General features: G+C 35.5%; 1 protein-coding gene and 1 pseudogene across 3 annotated transcripts in view; one reads left to right on the plus strand and one right to left on the minus strand.

Annotated features, from left to right (window-relative positions):
* NME7 (NME/NM23 family member 7) overlaps window positions 1–27694 on the minus strand; it is a 169141-nt gene that overhangs the window by 40205 nt on the left and 101242 nt on the right. The gene's annotated exons all lie outside the window — the stretch shown is intronic.
* LOC142869904 (uncharacterized) lies at window positions 2062–2172 on the plus strand (annotated as a pseudogene).

A 27694-nucleotide genomic window follows, 5' to 3' on the forward strand; every position in this document is an offset into this window, starting at 1 on the left:
CCAAATGACATGGATTCTATTTCTTTAGCATTGATTCTTTCCTTACTTTCCAAGTCTACACTTACTGCCACAGTTTACCCTATCATCTTGTTTAGCCAATAGTGGTCTTCTAACAGGCTGCCTTGCCTCAACCGTTGAAAATTTATTACATTTATTTGTTCATGCATCTGTCTCACCGCTGTAATCTGTGAACTCCTTAAGGGAAGGGACTATGGCCTTTTTATATCCAACACACAGTATGCTCATGATTCACTGAATGACAGTTTTCATGATTCAGTGAAGGAGTGAATGGATGAATGGAATGACTAACATGCCCAAATTTATACACCTCATCAACTTTGTTAATGATAGAGTAGAGAAACTAATCCTCTCAGTTACCAATGGACCAAGTTCCTTTGGCTGTATTATACTTTTCAGAAGTACCTATTTGAAGGAACCCTGATGAAAATCCTTTTGAAATATACATAATCACCACTTAATTTATCTATTTTGTGAGTTGATGGATGTGTATATCAGATTTTCTCAAACTAGGGCACACTTGTCTGAAAATGAAATCAAGAACTCTAAACTAAGCACTAACCTCATAGCTCTGATATCTCTGAATGTGACTTGTTCTGTGACCTTGATTGAGGATAATATTACCGTTTAATCACAGATATAAAATGCCATGTGACAAACATGTGGGATGAGACAAATCCACCAAGTTGCATTGAATTTACAAGTATGTGATCATAAATGACTTTTCCAGTTGGGATATTAAGACACAGCTGAATTCCCTGAAGAACGAATGAATCTTCTGATAAATATCCATAGCACAGAAAAGATCAATTCACTCTAAACATTAGAGATCACATTATAGTAAATAATCTTTCATTTTATTTGCTGGACTTTCCTATTACTACCTATTTTAAAAATATATACTCACCTATAATGCAATAACTCACGTTCTTATCTATGATCTTGAAGTAAGATTCTCATTTATAAAGGAAAGAATAAACTCGGTTTGCCGTAGTTGCAAGTCAAGATTATTTTCCTGGTTATGTTTTTTTTTTTTTAAAGTACTCATTTGTGTCCAGAATATACTGAATTATTCAATTAATGAGAGCATTTAATACATAAGAATACTCCATTACTTAGATAATTTAAAGTTGTTGCCTTCAAAAAGTACCTGGTTTTCCTTTCCCACATCTTTATTGCAAAAAGGTATTTTTTTCTCATGGTCTTTAACTATACTAGCTTTTTTAAAAAGAAAAACTTTTCTTTAGGAGTTACATCCTAAAAGGTAACTTTATCCTCCCCTGAAATTCATTTTCTCTTCCTAATAGAATTGTAAACTGTGACTATGATCTTCAAACACCAAATTTACACTGCTACAAAAACATTCTATGTCCTCAGACATTCTCTTCTAGATTCTGATCTTTGCCTTTCCCTGCTATTCTGAACATAGTTGTTCAGAATGCCTTATAAAAATAGATTTTCTCTTATACTATTGAAATGAAACAATTTTAAAAAAATGATAACTCTGAACTTCAACTAGCCTATGTAGTTGAATATTTTTAAAAAATTACAGGAAAAGTAATTTCAAAACTCTCATTTGATAATAGTTGGAATGAATGCTGAGCATCTCGAACCCTGGCCTTTTGCTAGCACCTCAAACACAACATGTCCCAACTCAAAGCAATTCTCTTCCTCTACTATCTCTACCCTCCATCTCCTCCAAGTCCACCAATTCAATTTCTCTGCTTTAGTTCTTAGTGGTATGACTATCTCCCCAAATGTTCAGGCTTGATAACGTAGGGCTATTTCTAACTATTTCATTCATTATCTACAACCAATTGGTCACCGCCTACTTTCTTGGTCTCATTTGTTACTGTCTCTCCATTTATTCAACAAGTATTTACTGATACCTATAATATGTGAGGTACTGGTGCTAGAAATAAGACACCAAAAATTAGTAAGATGGCATTTTTATTCTAAGAGGTAAGAGTCTTATAAGAAGTCAGGTTAATAATCAAAGATGTGCTGGTAATTGTTAACAAACAGTTTTCAAAAAACAAACTGATCCTTTTATAGTTCATAAATTCATAAGTGTAATGATTGGGTTTTCAACTCATGTGTGAGCTGTGCCTCCCTTAAACCTTATTACAACATTGGTACATTACACATCTGATGGTAAAAAAGAAAAAAACAAAGGGAAAAAACCACAAATAAAAACTGATTGATACTGTTTGCTCATTTTTATGATGTAAATACTCCCACTAAACCATAACATGGAATTGGGAAGTGACACTAACAACTGGAACTTGTAAGCTGGTGCAAGCTGATTCCATCAGACCACTGTAAAAGCCACCACAGTGTGACAAGAGCCCTACTACAGATATACATAAAGTGCTAGGGGAGCACAAAGGAGGGGACTCTAGAGTGCCCATGGCAGGTTCCTCAGGATACTCTTGCTTCTGTGAGCTTCTTTCCATTCTTTATAGCTGCTACCTTAGTTCAGCAAGATGCAATGGAAGTCAGCATGATACAATTTCTCCCTGACTCACACCTCTCCCCACTGCTTATAAAATAAGTCCAAACTTATAAGGCACAATAATTCAAGGAACTTCTCAATCTTATTCTGAGCTACTCTTTTTAGTCTTATTCCTTCATACACTTCTACATGGTTCATGCTTTAGAAAATATTTAGAAGTGAAAAGGGCAGATAAAAGAGAAACAAAAATTTGTACATGCACCTAGGATGAAAAAGAGGACATACATACTTGCCATAATAGTAAACCTCTTTACAAAACTTACACAAAGTCCTGTGTACTCTCTCTGTGATATTCAAAATCCCTGTCAAACACAATGAGGTGGAGAGGCTTATCAATACATTTTCATTTCACCATAACTTTTTCATGCTGTTCTTTCTCCTAGAATGCTGTTTTTTCCTCCTCTTTTCTGGTCAGAAAAACTCTAAGCCTCTAGAAAAAATGTCACTGCCATGAAGTGTTTCTCAACCCTCTGCTAAAGTTAATAACTCCCTGTGTTACAAAAGGTACTTAGCACAGTGACTTATATTGTAACTGAAATTTTATGTTGTCTCTCTGTAAGAGCACAGATCATATCTGTCTTGTTTCCTGCTATATCCTGAATGCCAAGAACAGTGCCTAGTACATAATAGGTATTCTATTGTATTTTACTACGTACTGAGCATGCAAAAACTTAATTGTGAATGTCTCTTCCCAAGAATGGATGAATCCATTGAAAATGGGGATTGTGTCTTATCCATTTTAGTATCTCTTACAGCATTTAATACATCTCACATAAGGAGGTACTTAATATATGATTTTTGCATTGAACTGAATCTTCTCCAGGTACTTTAATTTTTTTAAGTATTCAAAAACTATATACCATGATTTATAAAATACATGTATTTGATACCAATCAGAATTCAGACTGGGAAATCACAATAAAATTAAAATATTTCTATTGCAGAAGGGAAGAGTTGTGACCACTTCTCTAATTGTTTCATTCATTCAGAGACAGAGTCTTGCTCTGTCACCCAGGCTGGAGTGCAGTGGAACGGTAGCTCACTGAAACTTCAAACTCCTGGCCTCAAGAGATCCTCCTACCTCAGCGTCCGAGTAGATGACAGCATGTTCCACCATGCCTGACTAATTTTTCTATTTTTTATAGACATGGAGTCTCACTATGTTGCTCAGGCTCGTCTTGAATTCCTGACCTCAAACGATTCTTCCCCCTCAGCCTCCCAAAGTGCTAGAATTACACGTATCAGCCACTGTGCCTGGCCTAATTGTTGCTTTTAAATTGTACTTCCCCAGGTTGAGAGTTGAAATTTGAGACTCGTACAAATAACAAAATGGCACTACAGACAGAACTCCAGGCTCTAGACATCATCTTACAACTCATATTTGGATAGGCTTTGTAGGAACCACCCAGGCTAAGGATCTGAATATTCTATTGCTCTGAGGTTTTGAATATGTGCAATATATGTCTTACTCATTTAAGAGGTTTTCTTGGTTCTGTACCCTATATAGCAAGTTAATTTATTTATATGCCTAAAGGTACCTTTTGTAACAAGTTCATCTTAGAAAGTATATCAGAAAACAGTAAGCATCAAGGACAAATGTTCTATGAGCATTTTACTTAAAGTTTTTGTTTTCTTTTGTTTGAGTGTGTGTGTTTGTGTGTATGTATGTGTTTTATTTTATGGCAGGGGTTAAGTATCTGATCACCTGTTTGTTTAATTCTAGACTAAAACTATATAGGCATGATCTACCTCAGAGAGCTTTGGAAATGTGATTGTTCACTCACTTCTATGTAACAAATACTGGAAATAAACCCAGGTCCTGCCTGTGGGTACACTCTCTGGGCCTGCCTCATTCAACTTAATGTCCATGTTATTCTCCTCAATCTCCACAAGAAGCACACCCTGCTTGGCTAAGAGGTGAAACCCACCACTCTGCATGCACTTCCACAGGGATACACAATAATCACATTGCAGTTATTTTCCAGGGAGTTGAACCCTGAACTGGTCATTCAATACTTATCAAAACCTTGCATTAAAGAAGAACATGTTTAAAGGAATACGACAAATACATCATTTCTTTTACAACTCTAATCCTATATTGTACCAGCTATAGGATCAGATCATTTTGACTTGTCATATAATTGTTACATACTTGGGTGATACCATCAGCTTCGTATTAGGAACTGCCTAAGAAACTGACTGTTCTTTAGGACAGTGAGTGCTGGATCACACAATGTCTTTTTTTGAGATCCATGAAGGAATTTTCTCTTAGGTATCAGGAAAGTTGGGCTTTTTGTGAGCAACTCATTTGTTTATCTCATGGACATTGATATATTAATACTTGATTATGTGGACGTCTAAAGGCAGAGTTATACTGTAACCCCCTCCCCTCACGATAAAAGTATAGGACTTCATGACATACACTTTATCATTCGAAGTCTCATTTGCTCTCTCTTGAAGTCCTCACTCACTTTACCTTATTATGTCGTATCAATTTTTATAAACTGCCTCAAATTCTTACTATCAAATAAGACATTAATGATAGTATTATAAGCTTCTAAAAAATTTAACTTATAATACAATTATATATACTAACAGATATTTTAGTTATGATACTGATATGTAACTACAGGCACTTTTTGTTACAGGCACTCAAACAATGAGTTTTTAAAAACTATAAAATTGTCATTTTACACACTAAATATTTCAATTTGTGAAAGATTTGTTTATCTTCATGAAGTTATCTATCTATCTATCTATCTATCTATCTATCTATCTATCTATCTATTGATTGAGACGGAGTCTTGCTCTATTGCCCAGGCTAGGGTGCTGTGGCATCAGCCTAGCTCACAGCAACCTCAAACTCCTGGGCTCAAGCGATCCTCCTGCCTCAGCCTCCCAAGTACCTGGGACTTCAGGTGCATGCTGCGATGCCTGGCTAATTTTTCTATTTTTAGTAGAGACTAGGTCTTGTTCTTGGTCAGGCTGGTCTCGAACTCCTGAGCTCAACATATATAACTCCTGAGCTGAACATACATAAAAGATCCTGCCCCTTTGGCCTCCCAGAGTCCTAGGATTATAAGCATGAGCTACCACACCTGGCTCATGAAGCTATTTAAACTCAGAAAATACTTGTATAAAATTTTGCTTTATTTATTTAATAAGTTATATTAAAGTAAGTCCTATTTTTAAATCAGTGCTGTGGTACATGGGCTCATGTAACTCAGTTATTTTTAAAATATCATTTTTTATATTGAATTCTGCTTTTAGAACATGATACAAAGAGAGTTTTGAAATATAATAAACATACTGTCAAGATTTGTTAGCTCAGTACTCCTTAGACTAATAGAAGGAAATAATTAACTAGCTTTCCTTTTCTTACATTCTTTTTGGTTGGTTCACTCAGAGTAAAGTATGTTTAACAAATAAAATTCTCTGCATAAGGGAAAAAAAGTTAAAAGACAAATTTGTATTTTGGCAAATAGCGAGTCATTCTCAATTAAAATTCATGTGTGAGTTGCTTTATGTACCGTTGGCACAATATAAAGTCTCAAATGTGACAAGACCATAACAGAACTATGGCAGGGTAAGGTGGTAAGTCAAGTTGATAAATGCTGTTCATCACAATGCCTACTGTTATGATCTCCTTAGGTTAATTGGTGTTCCATATATTAAGTAACTCTTTTCTATACTAATGTGATTCAGGAATCAACATAGTTTTGCTATTCAGAGAGAATAATTTTCAAAGAAAGGCATGAAATCATTTAAGTCAAAGTCTATTAAATGACTATTACAGTTTTAGAACAGGCAAGAAAAAACAAATTATAAATGAACATCTTTTATCCTCTGACCCAGCAATTTCACCTCTAGAAATTAATCCTAAGATAATAAAAAAACTTGTGCAAACAGTTATGCATTAGCATGAAATCTGCAATGTCCTTGTACATAAAATTTTGGAAAAAATCAATAGGAGAATGGTTAATTAATTCATATGCTGGAACACTGTGTAACCATTAATAATAATATTTAATGATATCTGAGAAGACTGTAACATTTTTTAATTAAAGGAAATGCTACAAAATATTAATAGTAATTATTATATGATCTTAATTTTATTTTTATAATATATATTTTAAAAAGACAATAGTTTGAGGCCAAAATGTTTACAGTGTTTATTTCTGGGAAGTAGACAAACAACAGCAGTTATAATTTTTGTTCTGTTAGGTCTTGGTTCTTTTCCATAATTTTCCCTCCTTTTTTTTTTTTTTTTTTTTTGAGTGGGTGGGAAATAAGAGTAATAAACATGAACTTCAGTAATTGGGAAAAAATAAATTATTTAAAAAAAATTTTTTTAAGCTTTAAGATGGGGGTCTTGCTATGTTGCCCAGGCTGGCCTTGAACTCGTTGGCTCAAGTCATCCTCCAGTTTCAGCCTCCCAAGTAGCTGGGACTACATGTGAGTGGACTATGCCCACCTTAGCAATGTTTGCATATTGCAAAAAAAATAAATCATTTAACAAAATTTAAATCTTTCGTCCTTTTTCTGAAACAAATAGCATCATCAATAGACATCTGCTGAAAGTTTGCTAGAGAATCATCACTCAATGTGTGCTGTTAACCAGCTGCATCACATCGCCTAGAAGTCTGTCATAAATGCAGAATCTCAGGCCGCACCTCAGACCAACTGAATCAGTTTTCAGTTCAACAAGATGTCCAGTTATTTTCTATGGATAGTACATGGAAGTTTGAGAAGCACTGTGTCAGAGTGTTTTACTAGTATTGGAGATACCAACAAGCCATAAGGCAGGTCCTCCAAGTAGTCTCTAGACTGAGAGGTGAGGAATATACATAAAAGATAAACTATACATGGAGCATATGCCAACTGCCAGATGAGAGGTATAGACAATTAATGAATGGCAGAGGTGTCTGCAGGAAGTCAAAAGTAACTCAAGGTTGGGGTAGTTGGTGATATCTGGAAAGATGGTACGGTTGGCCCTCCATATCCATAGGTGTCGTATCTGTGGATTAACCAAACTTGGATCAAAAATATTTGAAAAAAAATTGCGTCTGTACTGAACACGTACAGACTTTTTTGTCATTATTCCCTAAACAATACAACAACATTTATTTAGCATTGACATTGTATTAGGTATTATAAGTTATCTGGAGATTTAAAGGATATAGGAGGATGGGCAAAGGTTAGAAGCAAATACTGTGCCATTTTATATCAGGGACTTGAGCATCCTTAAAGTTTTACATTTGAGGGAAGTCCTGGAACCACCACCACCCTTGGACACCAAGGGACAATCTACTTGAGAAATAAGAATAAAGGGAACAGGGTATACTCAGCCCTCCTTTGCATTACTTTAGTCTCTATGTTTTGTAAATTTTACATACCTAGAGCTCTGGGTAGGGTCATTGTACTGTACCAAATAGACAAACTATTTGGTCTGAACAACTTAGTTATGGTACATAAAATATAAGGAAACTCCCTTTTGAAGCACTTTTGAAAGGGAATATGTAGAAATTGGAAAGTATAGAATTCCTTTATAATGTGAATAGTCAATTCCTAAATTATATGTACTGTGAGTTAATATTTTCATTATATTTGAATTATGCACTTTCAAAAAGATCAAGCTTGTATACACTTAACTATATAGAACCAATGGTTAGTGCTTTGCTATCTGGTGTCACTAAGCAAAAATAAACATACAAAGATGAAAGGATGGCACATGTCTGCCTGGTTACACTTAAGGGCCCCTGAAGTTCCTCTCTTTGGCCTTCCATATGGTAGGACTGTCTCACTGAGATATAAATAAAATGTCTTACTAATAACAGCCTGAGGACACCGTACTATTCATACCAACTGTAACTGATCCTGGACTCAAACCTGGTACTGATGTCAGTGGCTTTTACCTACTGATAGACTTGTAAGGTGACAGGGCTCTTTCATATCCAAAAATGGTAACTTCCCAGGGTCTCAAGAAGGTTTAAAAATATTTTCTTTCCATCACAACACAAAGTCTACTGTCTTTAAGTAATGCAACTGAGGGTTGACATTTGAAACTGACAAGTAGCACATGCATTAGGGAGATAAAGCCTGGCACATGTTCTTGCGGCCTCCTGGGATTTGAAATGCTAGCAGCTCCAGCTGGTGGTGATGCTGCATCCTCTATGTGCACTGCTTTAGGGAAAGCTGAGCCCCTCCTTCTGACTGTAATGAGGACAGGTTTGATTGGAATATTGTTATGGTTATTTTTTTTATGATATTCAGAACAAGCAATCTCCTCTATAAATAAGAAAGTAGAAAGAAAAAAGGTTAAATATTAAGCTAAGAGCTCTTAAAGGAAATGGTATCATTTGGTAAAAAATAGTTCATGCAGGTAAAGAGTGGTAAGAGAATCACTTGGGAGAAATATTTTTAAAGAGAAAAAAGAAAGGACTGAAAGGCAAATATTTTGTGAGAATTATTCAGCTAGACATGTTGAAAAATAGAGGCTGATATAAGAAGTGGGGAAATGAAAACCACTTAAGGACTGGGGAAATGAAAATCAGGTAAATGCCAAAATTAAAAAGAAAAAGAAAAGGTATACTATACAAGACGCTTATGCAAATTCCTCAATCCCTGTGGGAGCCAAAGTGGCACCCATGGAGCGAAAGGCAAAGGACAAGAAGGTGGGGACAGAAGTAGAGGGGGGGACATAGTCCTGTTAAAGAAAATTTATAGGAGGCCATGGGTTTGGACCCAGGTGCTGCAATAGGCCCAACAGACCAGACCAAAATGGAGTCACTCATGGTAAAATTCCATGCCACCAAGCTGAAGCTAAGTTGTTTATCTGAACTGTCAGGAAATCAGCAGAGTGAGAGATAACAGCCAAATCTCCAGTTTTATGCAGCATGATAACAAAATCCCCTCTGCTTTAATCTTCTCAAGAAAAATAACTGGAAAATAATCATTCTGCTTTTTGTTTTCTGTTTCTGCTTTCCTCAGCCCTTTTCTGTCTATAAAACCAAACTCTTCTGCTCAAATCATTGGCATACTCATTCTATTTTATAGAAGGAGGTGTTGCCTGATTCTAGAATCACAAATAAAAGCCAATTTAGATTTTTTAACTAAATTTGTTATAATTTTGTCTTTTGACAGTCTTTAGCCTTAATAGAAGATGTTAAGGCCAGAGAAGCAGGCAAAGCTAAAACAAAATTCAAAATACTTAGGAGAGTCATAAAAAGTACCAAATTCAAAAGGAAACATAAGCAATTGTCTTCAAAATATTAAAATTCCATGGGTGACAGTTTCATGATAGGTTATTGAAGTGAATCAGGATATCATATAACTAATCTTTGAGGTTAGTATCTAGGATATCACCACTCTCATCTACAACATATCTATCAGTACTACTATTACAAACAGAAATCATGCTGGAGAGACCAGAGACTAACTCAGCATGAGGATTCTATTCTTAAGTGCTTTGAGGGCATTTAAAACATGGTTCTTGCATTACATGAAATTATAATTGGTAAAAATTATATTCTTGATATTTTGAATCATAAAAATTCAAGATGGAATCATGCAGAACAAAGTTCAAATCCTAGCTTTAGTTTTTAATAAGAGTATGTCTTTTGGAAAAAATAAAAAGATAAATTTTTTAAAGTTTTAAAATAAGCTTTGGGTTTCAGTTTCTTCATCTGTAAGATGGGCACTAGAAAGTCTACTTTGAAGGGAATTAAGGATTAGAGTGAATGGGTATAAAGCTTTTGGATCAGTGACTGGATACAGCAGTCACAATAAATAGTTTATGAAGTGTGTATTTAAATAATACATAATGGAAATTTAATTCATATCTTTCCCTGTCATTCAAAAAGACATATATTGAGTTCCTACTATGTACCAGACACTCTTCTGAATATATCAGTGAAAAAAACAAAAGTCTTTCACTTCCTGGAGTTTACATGCTAGTGGGAAGAAACAAAAAGTAAATATGTTCAAATAGTAAATGGTATAGTATGTTTAGAAGCTAATATTTGTTACAGAAAAAAGTAACACAAAATAGAGTAGAAGAAGCTATTGAGAATGTCACAGTGTACAACATAAATGGGGGGCAAGCTAGATCTTTTTGAGAACGAGACATTCGAGCACAAATACTATTAAGTACAAATAACTGAGGTAACTAGGTACCAATTTGAATTTCTGCAAATAAATTTTGGATAACATATGGTTGGTGTTTTATTGCCATTATTATTTAAAGGTTTAAAAAACGCTAAATTTGCTGTAAGAAATGTTCTCACAGCTATATGTCATTCTCCATGCTATTCATAATTTCTCTTTTGCCCATCAGAGAATGTGTTTGTATAAAGCACAACCATTTCTTCCCACCATGCAGCAACGGTACTTGTTAAGGCCACGTTCACTGCTGGTCTTTAGACAGGCTTCCTTCTCAATCACTCCCCATCTGCCTTATTCTCCACAGTATTTATTTTACTTATTTGTTTGTTGTCTGTCTCCCCATTAGCACAAAAACTCAGAGATAAGAAATTTTTGTCATTTTTTTTTTTTTTGCCATTGCAGGATCCCCATGGCCAGGGATTGCCCGACACATAAAAAGTACTTGGTATATGGCTGAATGAATAAATAAAAGTAGTAATTAAGGATTATTTTTAGAAAGGAACCACAGTTTGGAAAATCATTAGGTTACTTCACAATTAATAAAGGCTTGGAATTCAGAGATTTAAAATTTGCAGTTTCAACTACTTAAGAAAACCTCTAAAGATATGTGATATGCACTAATTTGTAACATTGCAGAGGCTGGTGAGTGGGAGCAAATCACTCAGCAAGTAAGAGCATCCCACAAGCTGCTCCATCTCTGACATAGCATGTGGCTCTGCCATTCTCTACTGATGACTGCACATATCTGTATGGAGCAAGTTATTTGCTAGTGTGGTGTGAAAACTGGAGATTCGAGGTGTCAGGATGCAGTCCTCTTGCCTATACTGAGCCTTTGATATAGCAAAATGCTAATTCCTAATCTAACAGTACAGAGGCAGCCTGGAGAAGTAGTCAGAGGGCAGAAACGGTTCAGGGGATCTGTGCAGATTTGTCTTCTATTTGCTTTTCCTGCTTTATTTTCCCCCATAGCACTTACTATAATTAGGCATGCTATATAGTTTTACTTATTTATTCTGCTCATGGTCTGTTTCCCTCCACTAGAATGTAACAATATGAGGACAGGTTTAGTGTTTGCTTTTTTTCATTGTTATACAGTCAGTATTTAGAATAGTACTTATTGTGTAATAGGTCTCCACAAAATACCATGTGTCCCCGAAAATAAGACAGGGTCGTATATTTATTTTTCCTCAAGAAGACTAGCCCTAGGGCTTATTTTCAGGGGACGTGTTATTTTTTTTTAAGTACAGTACAATAATATACATTTATTCAAATATAGTGAAGTCATCTTCTTTTGGAACATCATCATAACTCTCCAAACCCCGAATTTCATCCTGAATTTCTTGCGACTCTATTTCCTTTAGAATCACTGGCCCCAATCTCTCATGTTGAGCAATAGAGCTCTCCTGGGGCAGATCAGAAGGGCTGCTCGTCTTCTTTACCGCTCCACAATGAAATGTATGGGTTGTGCAGATACACTGTGTAGCCACGCCCATCACTAGGTCTTATTTTGGGGGTAGGGCTTATATTGCGCAAATGCTTAGAAATCCTGCTAGGGCTTATTTTATGGGTAGGTCTCATTTTCGGGGAAACACAGTACTTGATGAATGAATAAATGAATTCATCCAATATCTATATGTAAGTCAGGACATAGGCCAGGCACAGTGGCTCATACCTGCAATTCCAGCACTTTGGGAGGCTGAGGTGGGAGGATCTCATGAGGCCAGGAGTTTGAGACTAGCCTGGGCAGTATAGCAAGACCTCATCTCTTAAAAAAAAAAAAAAGTAGTAGTAGTTGGGGCAGATGCTAAGAAAATGAACAAGAAGAATGTGCTACAAGTCTTACAAGTAGGAATATCTCAGAGGCCCGAAAGAAAGATTAGGGAGCATTAATGCTGGGACAAGGAAGAAGCTGTCTTGGGCTACTACTGCTTTGTCTTCTAACTCCAGGGATCCTTATTTGACCTGTGTATATTTTCCTCTAGGAAAATATATACAAGGTTCTTTTTTTTTGAGACAGAGTCTCACTTTGTCACTGGGGCTGGAATGCCATCATGTCAGCCTAGCTCACGGCAACCTCAAATTCCTGGGAGGAAGTGATCCTCCTGCCTCAGCCTCCCTAGTAGCTTGGACTCTGTGCGCTACCATGCCTGTCTAATTTTTCTATTTTTTGTAGAGACGGGGTCTTACTCTTGCTGGTCTCAAAGTCATGGCTTCAAGTGATCCTCCTGCCTCCCAAAGTGCTAGCATTAGAGGCATGAGCCGCCAAGCCTGGCCACATACACAGTTATATTTAAACAAAAACAATAGTGAAACCTTACTGAAGAAAAGCAAAGTATATTTCTATTCTAATCCTTGAAACTAGAGAGATTATGCTGTTAATAATTCAAACAAGATTTCATTTGCATTCTGTATAGTATTAAGTGTGGCATTTCAGTAAATTATGTTAATTAATAGGAAGGCTTAAAGGCCTAAACTGGCAACAATCCCAAATGGTTTCTAAATGTAACCTTTAATGATTTGGATCACATTTATAGGAGATAATAAAGTAATAAAAAGATCCATAGAGTTACAGGTTTGAAAAAATATATATTAATGGGATTTCAGTCTTATAAGGTCTTAAAGAATGTATTTTCATAGTCCATCTGTTTTAATCAACTAATTCCACCCACTTATGAATCTCCAAAGCATAACTAATAAGAAAGCAACATCTGCTGGTTCTGGAAGGGTGATATACAGCATTTTTTGTTTTTACAAAACTTGAATTGAAAAAAAAATTTAAAAAATTTAAAACATTGAAGGAGCTGTATAAGAACTCATTAGTGCCAAGCCACTACTTTCTCTACGAACAAATAAAATAGACATATTCAAGAACTTTTTCATCAAAGACCAAGAGGTTCCACATTTACTAAAAGCTGGTAGGTGCCTAATCACATAGTTTAAACTCAAGATTGAATGTATTTTTGCTATTTCTACCTCTTACTTTTGAAAGTAAAAGCTATGTACCTAATATTTAAATCTCAGAAAATGCTCAGGAAAAACATTTAAATAATGAATAAATAGGCTTTGGTGTTTTAATCACTGTTTCTGTTTCAAAACATAAGTCATTTATATAAGAATTTCTTCATCTATAGTAGATAAACTACACACTTGCTCATGCCTACCCAAAATATCAACAAGTTCTGCCAGTTCTCTTTCCAAAATATTAATATATTTCAAAATCTTCCTCTGTCACCATCCAAGCCCAAGGTCCCAAAATTACTTTACTCTCCTCCAAAGAATTTTCCACATAGTTATAGCACTCTTTAAAAATACAAATTTGATCACATCAATACCTTATTTAAGCTTTTTCATGAAGCTTCCCATTGTACTTGCAGTAAATACAAACTAGCTAATGTGGCCTTTCATACTCTGGCTAAGACAATCTCTTCAGTTGCATTGTAGACTATTCTCCTCTTTGCATTCTAAGCTAGAGCCAAACTGGACATCTTTGAATTCCTAGAATATGCTAGGTCCTTCTGAGATTTAGGGCCTCAACATACAGCTATTCTTTACCCTTCAGATTTCAGAGTGCTTGGGAGTATTTCAGGAAGTCCTCCTCCTAGGTTAAGCTACAGCCTCCTGCTGTAAATTGGTACATAATTATCAGACTCCTTTTAAGCACTTAATATAGTTATAATAAATACAACTAGTTATAATACAATAATACAACTAGTATAATGATACAACTACAATACTAATACAATACTAATATAATAATACTAGTTATAATACAATAATAATATAAATACAATAGTTATAATAAATACAACTATGTAATCATTTGTTTAATGACAATATTCCTCATTAGGCTATACATTCCACATGGGCAGAGCCAAGGTCTATCATGCCCAGTCCTGAATATCCCACATCCACAATGTATTAAATAATTTAGTTGAATGAAACAAAGTAAATCGCAATCCAATGAAAAGGGAGGTAAAAGGGAAAAAAAATCTCTTAAAGTAAATCTATTTCTAGTTCACCTAAGTCTATACAATAGTGAATCTCTGGATGTTTTATTTACAAAGGAGACTTTTCTATTTTCTCTACTACAAGATATGCCTGAATATATAAAACATTGTTGATGTTCTAATTGTTGTTCATTGCATAACAATGAACTGAAGTTTCCATTCCAGAAATGCATGGGCCAATTTAGAGAGTATCCCAATGGTTGGTTCCCACTTAGGCCGAGAGTAAACACCAATGTGACAAAAATTCTATATCAGAAGTTTTGGTGCTCCCTGGGGATCAGAATATTAGTATTCATCTAAAAACTATGTTCTAAGTTTGTTATTTAGATATTTCTTCTGTGGTAGTTTCAGATGTCCTAGAAAATAACATTCTTTTTTTTTTTTCTTTCATTTTAGCAATGAGGAAATGGAAAAAAAAATATCATTCTTAATATCTAAATGTCTATACATACATATATATCTAAATGTGTATATATATACACACATATATAAATATATATATTTCATCAGAATAAAAGAATGTACTCTAAATGCAGTGGACCAAAACAAGAACTATATATTACTTTAAAATGAAAGATTTTCCCAGTTATGTTATAATCACAAATAAAATGCACAAAAAAGAAAGAAGGGGCTGGGAGAGGAGGTTCTGTGATCAAAGGGCAACATGACATCCCTAGAGAATCACAAGTGAACAATCATCACCAGCTGAGCAGGCCGGATTATTCTCCCCTGTTTCTGCTCAGTTCTCCTTGCCTCATGGGGCTTCCCCTTTGCCTACAGGCCAAGGTTAATTAAGACTTCCAGGCCTAATCCAGCTCATAGGACTCTCATTCCTACCCTGGTCTATTGAATCCTTCATCTAGATCTTAAGCTCTTTGAAATCAAAGAACGTATCTCATGTCTTCCTTTTTTTCTTTTTGTAATTCAATAGTTTATTGCAGCATAATGTATTGCTTGGAAGACTGTGTGCGAGGACATAATTACCATATTTGGTGGATTATACGATGCAGTAATGTTTAAGATAACTCTGAGGCTAGGCGCAGTGGCTGATGCCTGCAATCTCAACATTTGGGAGACTGAGGTGGGAGGATTGTTTGAGGCCAGGAGTTCAGGACCAGCCTGAGAAACATAGCAAGACCCCATCACTACAAAAGATTTTAAAAATTAACCAGGTGTTGTGGTGCACACCTGTAGTCCTAGTTGCTTGTAAGGCTGAGGTGGGAGGATTGCTTGAGCTCAGGAGTTTAAAGTTGTAGAGAGTTATGAGCACACCACTGCTCTACAGCCTGGGTGACAGAGAAAGACCCTGTATATATAAAAAACAAACAAACAAAAAAAAACTTTTGTAAATGAATTAACCATAAGCACTATTCATCATGTGTCTATTAAAGGTTTTATATTGTTCCTATATATATAGTGTATCATATCTAGAGGCTGAAATGACACAGTTTCTTTTGTCTTTTGTCTTTAATCCAATTATTTAATGTTTTCTTGGGTTCTGACAATCTATCCATAATAAGTAATTATGATATATATAATGTGAGGCAAATACTGTCATTTATCTCATTACTTTTGGATCAGCTTATAGCTAAATCACTCAGAAAAAGATTATGAAATCTCTACTTTTAAAACTTTACAGAGAAGAAAATATTTCTCTATTTAATTTTCAGAAGTCATTAGATTTGTACGTTTTATGCTCTGCTAATACTGTGATAGGCGTCTCATGGACATATAAAACAACATAATGTAATGGTTAAAGACATGAACTTGAGAGCAACAATGTCAAGGTTTCAATCCCAATTCTGATACTCTATGGCTGAAACAACCAATAAAAAGAAAACATATTTTTATTTTTAGTTGAAAAATCCACACATTTCAGGAAAAGGATCTATAAAAATTGAAACCTCTGACTTGCAAATTCACACCTTCTGCCTTTTCAGGAAAATGTTGATTCAGTGACATTATATTTAAATAAAGCTTTGTTTTAATTGTAAAATGTTTTATTCAGTAGTTCAATGTCAAATGCTTTTCTATTACGCTTTGTTACATTGTTTTGACTTTTTATATTTACAGACAGTTACTATTTGACAAGTTTTAGAGTTAAGTGTTATTTAACACTAAGACAAAAGAAAGCCAAGACAAACAGCTATTCTGAAATGTAAGTATTTTCCAGCATGTATTTTGTACTTTTTCAACCTAATTATATTAAACCCTTTAGACCCACCTACTTTCAAGAGAAATTATTTTTTTTTAGCTGGGATATTTATTAAGCAGGCATTGCTATTTTTAAAAAAATGATTGTTCTTTATAAGTCATTTAAACTCATTGTTCAAAAAAAATGTTGAAAATATAGTCAATCCCCATTGTTTGCAAATTTACCTACTCATTAAAACTTATTGGTAACCCCCAAATCAACTGTCACAGCACATTTGTGACCATTGGTAGACATGTGTAGAGCAGCAAAAATTTGAGTTACCCAATGTTCAAGTTACAAGGTAAAGGTGAGCAAGGTGACACTTGCCTTCTTGTTTTAACTCTCGTACTTTAAACAAATGTCCTTTTGCAGTGTACTTAGTGCCACATTTTTCACATTTTTGTGCTTTTTGTTGGTGATTCTACTATTGAAAACAGTCCTCAAACATAGTGCCGAAGAGCTCTCAAGAGTCCTAAGTGCAAGAACGCTATGAAGTGCTTTATGGAGAAAGTACATTTATAATCTAAGCATCATTCAGGCATGAGTTATGGTAATATTGGCCATGAGTTGAATGCTACTGAATCAACAATATATATTAAATAAGGTGTCTAAACAGAAGCGCACATAAAATAAGGCCATGTATTGACTGTTTTGTCAATACATATGTTGTCAGCAGAGGCTAACAGGAACCCAATCCTGTATTTCCCCCAGGAGTAATAGCTCAGGATTCACCAATTCAGTGTTCATGGTGACTTTACAGAACAAAACTACTGTAAACAATGAATCGCTTGTGTAAGAAGGAAAAAAAATCTCACCCACAGTACTACAACCAGGTACCTTTTCCACCACGTGGTTGATGATACTGGATTTTATCTATTTTTTAAAATTTTGCCAATGTCATTGGTTTAAAAAATTGTATCATTCTATTTTAATATGCATTTCCCTACTCAGTAAGGCTGAACATATGTTATGTGAAATGAGCATCTTTTCTGTGCATTGTGCCCTATTAATTTTTTTTTTCTCTTTTTTGTCTTCCTCAAGTATGGGATTATGACCAACTAATCTCTGGATACGTTAAATGCTAAAGAAAGAGAACAAGAACTGAAGAAATGTTCCTGGTCTTTAGTTGGTTGACTGTCCAAAGAGATTTAAGTTTAGTTCTCGCCAAAAGAGGCCCATCCTGGTCTGGCAGCATGTCAGTTTCATTTTGTCTCATAAAAACTGCAAAATTTTCTTGAAATAAGATATGTACACATACACAGTGTAAACTTGGTTAACTAACCTCCAGTTAATAGACTCTCCAGATTATCCAACGCTACACATTCATTCCCTTTGTGAGATACTGATTGGTGGCAGTGAGCAAACGGACATCCACAGCAGTAAGCTTCTTCCTACTATGCACAGGCATATTTTTTGAAGATCTGTACAGCTAGTTTTACTGATCTTCTGTGAATTTTAAAAGTGAATTATGAGATAAGAGAAACTTCATCCCCATCAGGTTTTGTAATTTTGGAGACAAACCAAGCATACAGGACTTCAATCAGAAAGTGCTCTCCAAGGTGAAACTTAAGAAGTTGGCAAGTGGTTTGAAGAGAGAATTTATATCATGGAATAAAATTAAATGGAGTAGACAGCATAAATACTGTTCTCCATTGTTTGTCCTACTTTATAAAGATTGGCAGCTGTTTTTCTAAAGTGTTCTCTGAGCTTGGTGAAGAAGGGGACAGTCTTGTTTGAAACATGACTGTGGAACCTGTAGTGGCTTCCATAAGTCCCCTGGGTTCTGAGGACTGAACTCTGATTTTTTTTTTTTTTTTTTTTTTTTTTTTGCTAAAAACTCCTTCTTAAGGAGGCCAGCTGGCTCAGGCTGACAAATGGTGAATTCCCACTAAGTGGCTTTTGTTAACCAAATAAAGCGGTGGTTTACTTCCCTATCTGATTCCCTATCTGATTCCTGTAGGTATGGTATTGACATACCTAAAAGATAAGAAGCCCCTATCTTAACTCAAGCATCCTAGCAGATGCCTATCATAAATTTAAAATGTCTTAATTCAAGCATCCTAGCAGATGCCTACTCTTAAATTTAAAGCATCTTAAATCACCCTAGCAGGCACCTATTGTAAATTTAAAATGTCCTCCTGTCTGGACCTCCCAAGAGTGCTCCCACCCTTATCTTAAAGTAAGTATATCCTTTCTGGTCTTCTAGATAAAGTCTAACTCTCTCAGCCAATTGTCAGCCAAAGAATCTTTAAACCCACCTGTAAGCCCTCACTTTGAGATGTCCCACCTTTTTGGGCCAAACCAATGTATGCCTCTCATGTATTGATTTGCGACTTTGCCTGTAACCCCTGTCTCTCTGAAAATGTATAAAACTGAACTGTAACCCAGCCACAGCGAGCCCACTTGCCCAAGGCCTCTTGGCAGTGACTCCGGGTCATGGTCCTCAAATTTGGCTCAGAATAAACTTCTTTCAAATATTTCAGGGCTTGGATTTTTTTCCGTCCACAGTTCCTTGATTCATTTGGAAAACCTCAAATCTTTTGTTTGAATTTTTTGCCATTTAAAAAAAATGAGAGGTCCAAGTTAAATTCTCATAAGAACATCAAAGATCCTCTGACTAGGAAAGAAGACATCAGGCATTTGGTACAGTTTGCTTCCTAGGATAATGTTATTAAAGAGAAAGGAAAAAGCCTTAGTAACTTTTCCCAGGACCGTACTAACATTCAAAGGCAGGGGTCCTCAAACTTTTTAAATAGGGGGCCACTTCACTGTCTCTCAGATTGTTGGAGGGCCGGACTATAGTTTAAAAAAAGCTATGAACAAATTCCTATGCACACTGCACATATCTTATTTTGAAGTAAAAAAACAAACAGGCAAAAACACCCGCATGTGGCCTGCGGGCCATAGTTTGAGGAAGCCTGTTCAAAGGTGTTACTTACATTCTTTTGAAAAGAAATGATAGGTGCTAATGTCAAACTGAAGAAAAAAAAAGAGATGATTCATTTTTATCAAGGTTGCTGAATACTAGCTTAGCATCTTATTTTGACCTTTAAAAAGTATAAGCACAACTGGAAAGAAAGAAAGCAGTTAGTTTTCAAGGTAAACTAAGGCAGAGGAATGGATAAAGAAAATGTGGTATGTGTGTGTGTGCTGTGTACACACACACATACATACATACAATGGAATATTATTCAACCATAAAAAAGAAGGAAATCCTGCCATCTGTGACAATATGGATGAACCGGGAGGGCATTATGCTAAATGAAATAAGCCAGACAAAGACAAACACTGTATGATCTCACTTATAAGTACAATCTAAAAAAGTTGAATTCATAGAAACTGAGACTGAGAATATAATGGTAGTTGCCAGGGCCTGGCAGATGGAGGAAATGGGGAGATGATGGTCAAAGGGTATAAACTTTCATGTGTAAGATAAATAAGTTCTGGGGATCTAATGTAGAGCATAGTAACGGTTAGCAATACTGTACTGAATACCTGAAGTTTGCTAAGAGAGTTGAAATACTGTGAAATATACATTTGGTGGTAGTCCTGGCATAAAACTCCTAAAATCCTTGTAATCCTGAGAGATAAAGTGCGTTTTCATATGCTAATGTATGCTAATGAGTTGACTGGGGCTGACTTCCCCTAGGTAACTTCAGGGAAGACCAAGCCAGGAATGATTACAGGGTTGGGACTTTCAGCCCCACCTCCTAACATCTGAGGAAAGAAGCTGATGGTTAAGTTGAGCACCAATGGCCAACGATTTAATCAATCCTGCCTGTGTCATGAAGCCTTCATTACAATCTAAAAGGACAGAGTGTGGAGGGCTTCAGGATAGCTGAGCACTCGGAGGTTCCTGAGGGTGGCGCATCCAGGGACGTTCCTCGCCCCTTCTCATACACTGCCATGTGCGTCTCTTCGTCTGTATCCTTTGTGATATCCCTGATAATAAATCAGTAAACATAAGTGTTTCCCTGGGTTCTGTGAGCTGCTCTGGAAGATTAATTGAACTCAAGGTGGGGATCCTGAAAGCACCAATTTATAGCCAGTTAGTCAGAAGCACAGGTAAAACAGCCTGGGTCTTGCGATTGGCACAGGAAGTGGAGGGGCAGTCATATGGGACTGAGCCCTCAACCTGTGGGCTCTGACACTATCTCCAGGGAGACAGAGTCAGAAGTGAATTGAATTAGAGGACACCTAGCTGTGTCTGCTGAAGAATCTGCTGCAGAATTAATTGGTCATTGGTGGGGGGAGAGCCCCACATACTTCTTGGTGACCAGAGGTCACAGAAGTCTTCTGTATTGATTGTTGTGGTGTAAAACAGAGGAAAAACTCTTTTTTTCTACAAAGAGTAGCTCTTAAATGTTCTCACCACACACAAAAATTTGAGGTGATGGCTGTATTAACTAACTTGACTGTGTTACTTATTTTACAATATATACATATCTCAAATCATCATGATATATACCTTAAATTTCTATAATTATGTTTGTCAATTATACCTCAGTAAAGTTGAAAAAGATAAACCTGAGAGAAATATACATAAAGGAATCAAAACTAAGCAATATATTTTGTTCTGACAACAAAACCAAATGTAGCATTCCAATAAACTCAGACTAAGGAGAAGTTTCTTATTAATATATTCCTAAGTAAGGTCCACTGGAGTGGTCTAGATTTGCACTGTCCAATATGGTAGCCACATGTGGCTATCAGTGTGGTAGCCACACTCGATATGTGGGTAGTTTGAATTGAGATGCACTCCAAGTGTAAATTGCATGACAGATTTCAAATACAAAAAACCCAACAAGATTATAAAAATCCCATTAATAATTTTTATAATGATTATATCCTTATATTTTGGATATATTAGTTAAATTAAATATATTATTAAAATTAATGTCACCTGTTTCTCTTTATTTTAATGTGATTACTAGAAAATTTTAAACGTATTATATTCTATATGTAGCTTGTATTATATTTTTATTGGACAGTGATGACATCAAACCATCCAAACTGTAAGGTCTATTCTGTCTATTTGCCCCCCCCAACAACCCCCAATCATATTCCTTCAATCTCAGAACTTAACACAACAGTAGGATGAAAAGTCACATAAGAAAAACAATTTTAAAAAGTAGTATTTACCCTAAGACCTTCTCCCCTTTGATATATTTAGAAAAACAAAACCTTTGTGTGCATTTGAATCAATCCCATGGTGTAGGTTTGTTGTGCTGGTTGCAGCTTCACTGTTCACTTCCTCACCTCCCAGAGCCTAGAAGCTGCACCCTCCGCCAGGCATAAAGGTGCTAAATGTTTACAATCTAGGTGTCCTCAAATTACGGCCTGCGGGCCATATGCGGGTGTTTTGCCCATTTGTTTTTTTACTTCAAAATAAGATATGTGCAGTGTGCATAGGAATTTGTTCATAGTTTTTTTAAACTGTAGTCCGGCCCTCCAACAGTCTGAGGGACAGTGAACTGGTCCCCTGTTTAAAAAGTTTGAGGACCCCTAGAACTCTGTATTTTCCTTTTCTATACAGCACCCCACCACCCAAAGCTTGAAAGCCTACTAGGTTTACTAAGGTTTTGGGATATAAAGAGGATGCATATCTCAGAAACTCAAATTTCTTAGGCCTAAATTTAGAAATTATGTTCTGAAAATTTGGATGCTTTTGTTATGCCAATCAGGCTCTGATGCCCCAGGCCAGATTTCCCTTCCATGTCAATGACCACCTGGCACTGGGCTGCCTCATTTGTTCAGTACATGACTCTAGACATATTCTCCCATTCATTTGTTCCACCATCAAGTGCTTTCCACATTCCAGGTACTCTGCCACATGCTAGTAATACTAAGATAAATAAAACATTACGTTAAGGGCAGACTTTTAAGGAGTATGCAAGCAGTAAAAAAATACAGTAAAATTTAACAGGTGATATAAAAATATTAAATAAGGTACAGTGAGGGTATAAAAGAGGAACTAGCCAATTCTGTCTGAGGCTGGAGTGGCCAAGAAATAATTCCCAGATGCTTGAGCAAAGTCTTGATAGTTAAAGAGGTGTCTCTGCCAGTAAAAGCAGCACACAGAAACGAGACGAATAAGCAGTTTGATAATACTGGAGGTTAGAGTGCAAATGTAAAAGCACAGAGGAGAGGAGGAGCAATACAGTAAGAAAGGAGGCTAGAAGTGGGAAGAGCTGTATCATGGAGGACTTTGAATGCCTTCTTACTGAAAATAAACTTTTAACTAACTATTCACCGCAAGCAACAGGAAGCCACTGCAGGGCTTTAAGCTGAGGAGTACAACTTTTCTATTTATAGTTTAGGAGGAGTGCTGCATCAGGAGAGTTGAGGATGAACATGAAAGGTAAGACACGCAAATCTGAGAAGTTAAGAGATGATAGAAATAGTGAGGCTATGCAATAACCTATGTAGAAGTGGGGACGAAGACACAGAGACAGACACTCAGATACAAAGGAAGTAATTGCTGCAGGACTTGGGACACAAACAGATGTGTTGGGATAAAGGAGAGAGGAGAGTCTCAGATGATTCCACAGTTTCCATATAGGATGATAGTAGTGACAGTCATAAAAACAGAAGAATGTGTTATAGGAGAGAAAAATGTGTAGGAAATACTGAGTTTTACTAGCAGATGAACCACAGGAGAAAGGCCTGAGCTAGAGTCATGGATTTTGGAGTCATCAGCATATAAACTGGTAGGTAATCTACTATTATATTAATATTTATGGTTTCATCCAGGGAGAGCTTATAGACTGAAGAGTCAAAAGGAATGAAGTCCTCAGAATACCCTCATTGAAACGACAGATAGTGAAAGAGACTCCAGGCAAGGGATCAAGATAGATGAGTCACAGATGAGAGACAGGAGAACAAGGAAAGAATGATTACCATAAAAGTTAGTGGACAGACTCCTGACTTCCAGTAGTGAAAGATTTGCTTGTATTGGACAAATATATTAATAACAATTAAAAGCTGTACTGTCCTAAAACTCTGAATAATATATACAAAAATTAGAGTGGACCAAAAGTGGAAAAAGCTGAAGGGATTCAACCCTTGAAAGAAAGGAACTACACTGAGGTTCACATATAATATTAATATCACATATTATGTATTTTACCAGCAGGCTACTCCCCAACATGGCAGACAGAGCTCAAGCAGAGAACATCAGTGTTATCGGCTGGAGGAGTCAGAGCATGAGGTTTGGGGTGGCTAGAGCAGCTGGAAATTGAAGGGTGCTAATCCTGGGAGGAGGGATCCAAAAAAAAATCTGTAGATAAACTCCCCTCCTTGACTGATCACTGAACTGTGCACGCGCAGGGCAATTCTCAAAGAACCCAGGGAAAAACAATAGTTGGAAGGCTGAAAGATTAATCAAAATTTTGATAGCTGCTCACCACAGAGAAGAATTCAGAGTTTGAATCTGTCAAGATAGGTTTGACTAACACCTTGGGTTTTCAATTAAAACCTTGGATAGCTATGCATTAGGGAAAAAAATGCCATGTAGAGAATTAAGGAAATCACCCACACTACTAAAATACAAAACAAAGCCACTCTGACAAAGCCTAAAATCTGTAATTTAACTGCATGCCAGAACTAAACCCAACACTCTTCAGAAGAAGATGACGAATCCCGAGTCTGTACAATATATCTTATGTAGTATTCCAGAATGTAACTCAAAAATTACTAGATTTCCAAAGAAGCAGGAAAATGTGATTCATAATCAAGAGAAAAATCAGTCACTGCCCCACAACTCACAAACCAGATGTACAATGAAGATGTTAAAGGAGCCATAGAAAAACATACGATAGAATGTGAAGAGAGAGTGAGTTTAAGGAAAGTTATGTAAAGTATAAAAAAGAACCAAACATAAGCCTGAGGACTAAAAACTACTTTATTGGATATTAAAAACTGAATGAAAGAGAAGAGAGAATCCATAAATTTGAAGATAGGAAAATAGAAGCCATCTAAACTGAAGCACAGAGTAAAAAAAGATTAAGAAAAATGTATAGGCCCTCAATGGCCTTTATCAAATGGTCAAGCATCAGTCAGAGTTACAGGAAGGGTGAAAATAGGAAGGCTAAAAATTTGAAGAACTATTGGATGAAATTTTTCCAATTTGATCAGAAAGAGCATCTAAAGATACAGGAATCTCAGGGAATACCAAGCAGAAGAAGTACAAAGAAAACCACAACCAGGCACATAACAGTCAAACTGTGGAAAATCTAACATAAAGCTATGCTAATTAAGATCATATGGAATTGACAAAGATTTGATATATGGATTAATGTAATTTACCAACCTAGAAGATATAACAAATCAATAGGAACAAAAAAAACATACAATAAATGATGCTATGACAATAAGTGAAACTTTGGAAAGTGAGGTCTACACCTTAGACCATAAGCAACAACACAAAATTCAAATGTATCAAATAATTAAATGTAAAAAGTAGAACTACAAACTACTAGAAGAAAATACAGTTTTCCAATTAGGCTATATCATTGAAGCTTTTATAAAAGCAACCAAAAATGAAAAGACTGATAAAAGTTTTTATATACTAGAATCTTCCCTATGTAAGATGAATTAAAAGTTAAACAGGGAAAATATTTATAATACAAAATACAACTTAAACGTATAAAGAGCACATAAAAATTATGAAAACAGTAAAGAACTGATAAAAAGACATTAATCAGACATTTTATAAGCCGAGACATATAATTAATCCATATGAAGAGAGTTCATCCTTACAAATAATTAATATTAAAAATGAAAACACCATTGCACTTACTAAATTAGAAACATCTTAGTATAACAATCCCTAACCTTGAAAACTATATTCTCATATATGTTGCTGGCAGAAACGTAAATTGGAGCATACTTTATGGAAAATAGTTTAACAATACATGCTAAGAGTTTTAATATAGAGTTTTAATAAAGCACCATGACCAGAGTTTCAAAGCCTTCCGTGAATAAAAGGATGTAACCAGAATGTCAACAGATGAGAGAAATAACAGACATCAGCTCCTAGCATTTCTCTTCCAAGTTTACCTGACTTCCTACATATTAATAAAAAAATTTGCATTTCTAAAATATTATGATACTTCTACTTTAATTCTGAAATTGGTAAAGGCTACTAGGTAATAGAGAAAATACTACTTTGACAGTCAAATGAATGAGAAACTTCATTAAAATTTGTAAAGCCACACTTTGTATATGAAAATATTTGATCACTTCAATCTCATGAAGGGGTAAAGGTTTTCAAAGTATGACAGCAGATGAGGGTGAATATTCACTTTACAAAAATATTCAGATTCCATTAAATAAGATCCTTTATATTTTAAATAATGTGATTTATATAAAATGTTTCAGGAACACATTTTTCATAAAACAAGGCATATCTATGTTAGGTTATTTTGGCTTGTCAGACCCACCAGTCCAAGAACAAATGTGTTCTGCACAATTATTCCAGACAATTTAGCACTTCCTTGGTGACTCTCTGAGTTTCCTAATGGCTCAGCAGGAAAACTGCCAACCTACTCAACAGTGAAATTCTTCAGCAGGTGCAATCAAAATCTCTTCCAGAGGCAAATCTGGAGTGAGTTTTCTGCCTAGGTGGATTTATTTTCTGCAGGTGATGGTGTGCTGAGTGAACACATTTCTAATTGTATGTAAATGTGGAAAATTGTTTTCACTCTGCGAATTGGGCCTCCAAAAGTTTTCAATCACCCTTATCAGTAAAATATGTAATTATATCAAAATATGTATATATTTCAATAATTATAAAAAAGTACTTTTGTCAGTTCACACAGGATATTTTATTAAAACTTAGCCTCTTTCTTACTTTTTCAATAGCAATAGAAATTGAAAGTCTAATGTTCCCCCCAACCCTAAAGAACTGTCTTGTATACTACTCTTCTCTTTGAACACCAATTCTAGAGAAACTGAAAGAAATTTTGTTTATACATGAGTGTCTTTCCAGCTATAAGACTGTGTAGAAGGAATATTTATTGCATGGCCATTAGGTACGTGGCAATCTTCTAAGCACTCATTATATTTACACCTATTATAACTCTGGGTCTTTCTTTAGATATGGAAATGACTAGGCAATGAAGAAATGAATTTCTAAATTATGTTAAGATAATATAATACATGAATAGATTGGAACACCTACAGTTTCTAAAGTGAGATTGCTACTTAATTAGCAATTCTATCTCCTGCTAGAACTAGAACATAAATTTCTCAAAGAAAAAGACTATTTTTGTTTGATCATTAATATAAACCTAGAAGCAGCTAGCATAGTGGGTAGCATATAATAAACATTCAATACCTATTTGTTGGATGGACAGGGAGAGAAGAGGGAAAGGGAGGGAGGGAGAAAAGGAATCAAAATGAGCCAAAGGAAGCCAGAGATCAAATGGAAAGTCACATTTTACTGTCCTTAAGCATTGCTTGACTATAACTACTATGTTATTGCTTCTAATTTGAAACAACTCATCAAAGGTGTACGGTCCTGCCTGACATCCTGGATCTGTGCTTAGAAATAGTATATAATTCAGACCCTGAGACTCAAGAGGAGAATCAGCTCTAATAAGTACATGCCTCCTGCTTTAAAAGTTCATTAACTTTAAGATTTTGTGATAAAATAAAAAGTATTTTTCTTATTATAAAAGTAACATAAGCACTTTAAAGAAAATCTGTAAAATATAGACATGTAGAACTAAAATATTATCATAATTCTGCCTCCCAAAGACAACCATTGTTAACATTTTACATGTAAAATTGGTT

This window comes from Microcebus murinus, chromosome 2 (assembly GCF_040939455.1).
Source record: "Microcebus murinus isolate Inina chromosome 2, M.murinus_Inina_mat1.0, whole genome shotgun sequence".
In the NCBI taxonomy this organism is placed as follows: domain Eukaryota; kingdom Metazoa; phylum Chordata; class Mammalia; order Primates; family Cheirogaleidae; genus Microcebus; species Microcebus murinus.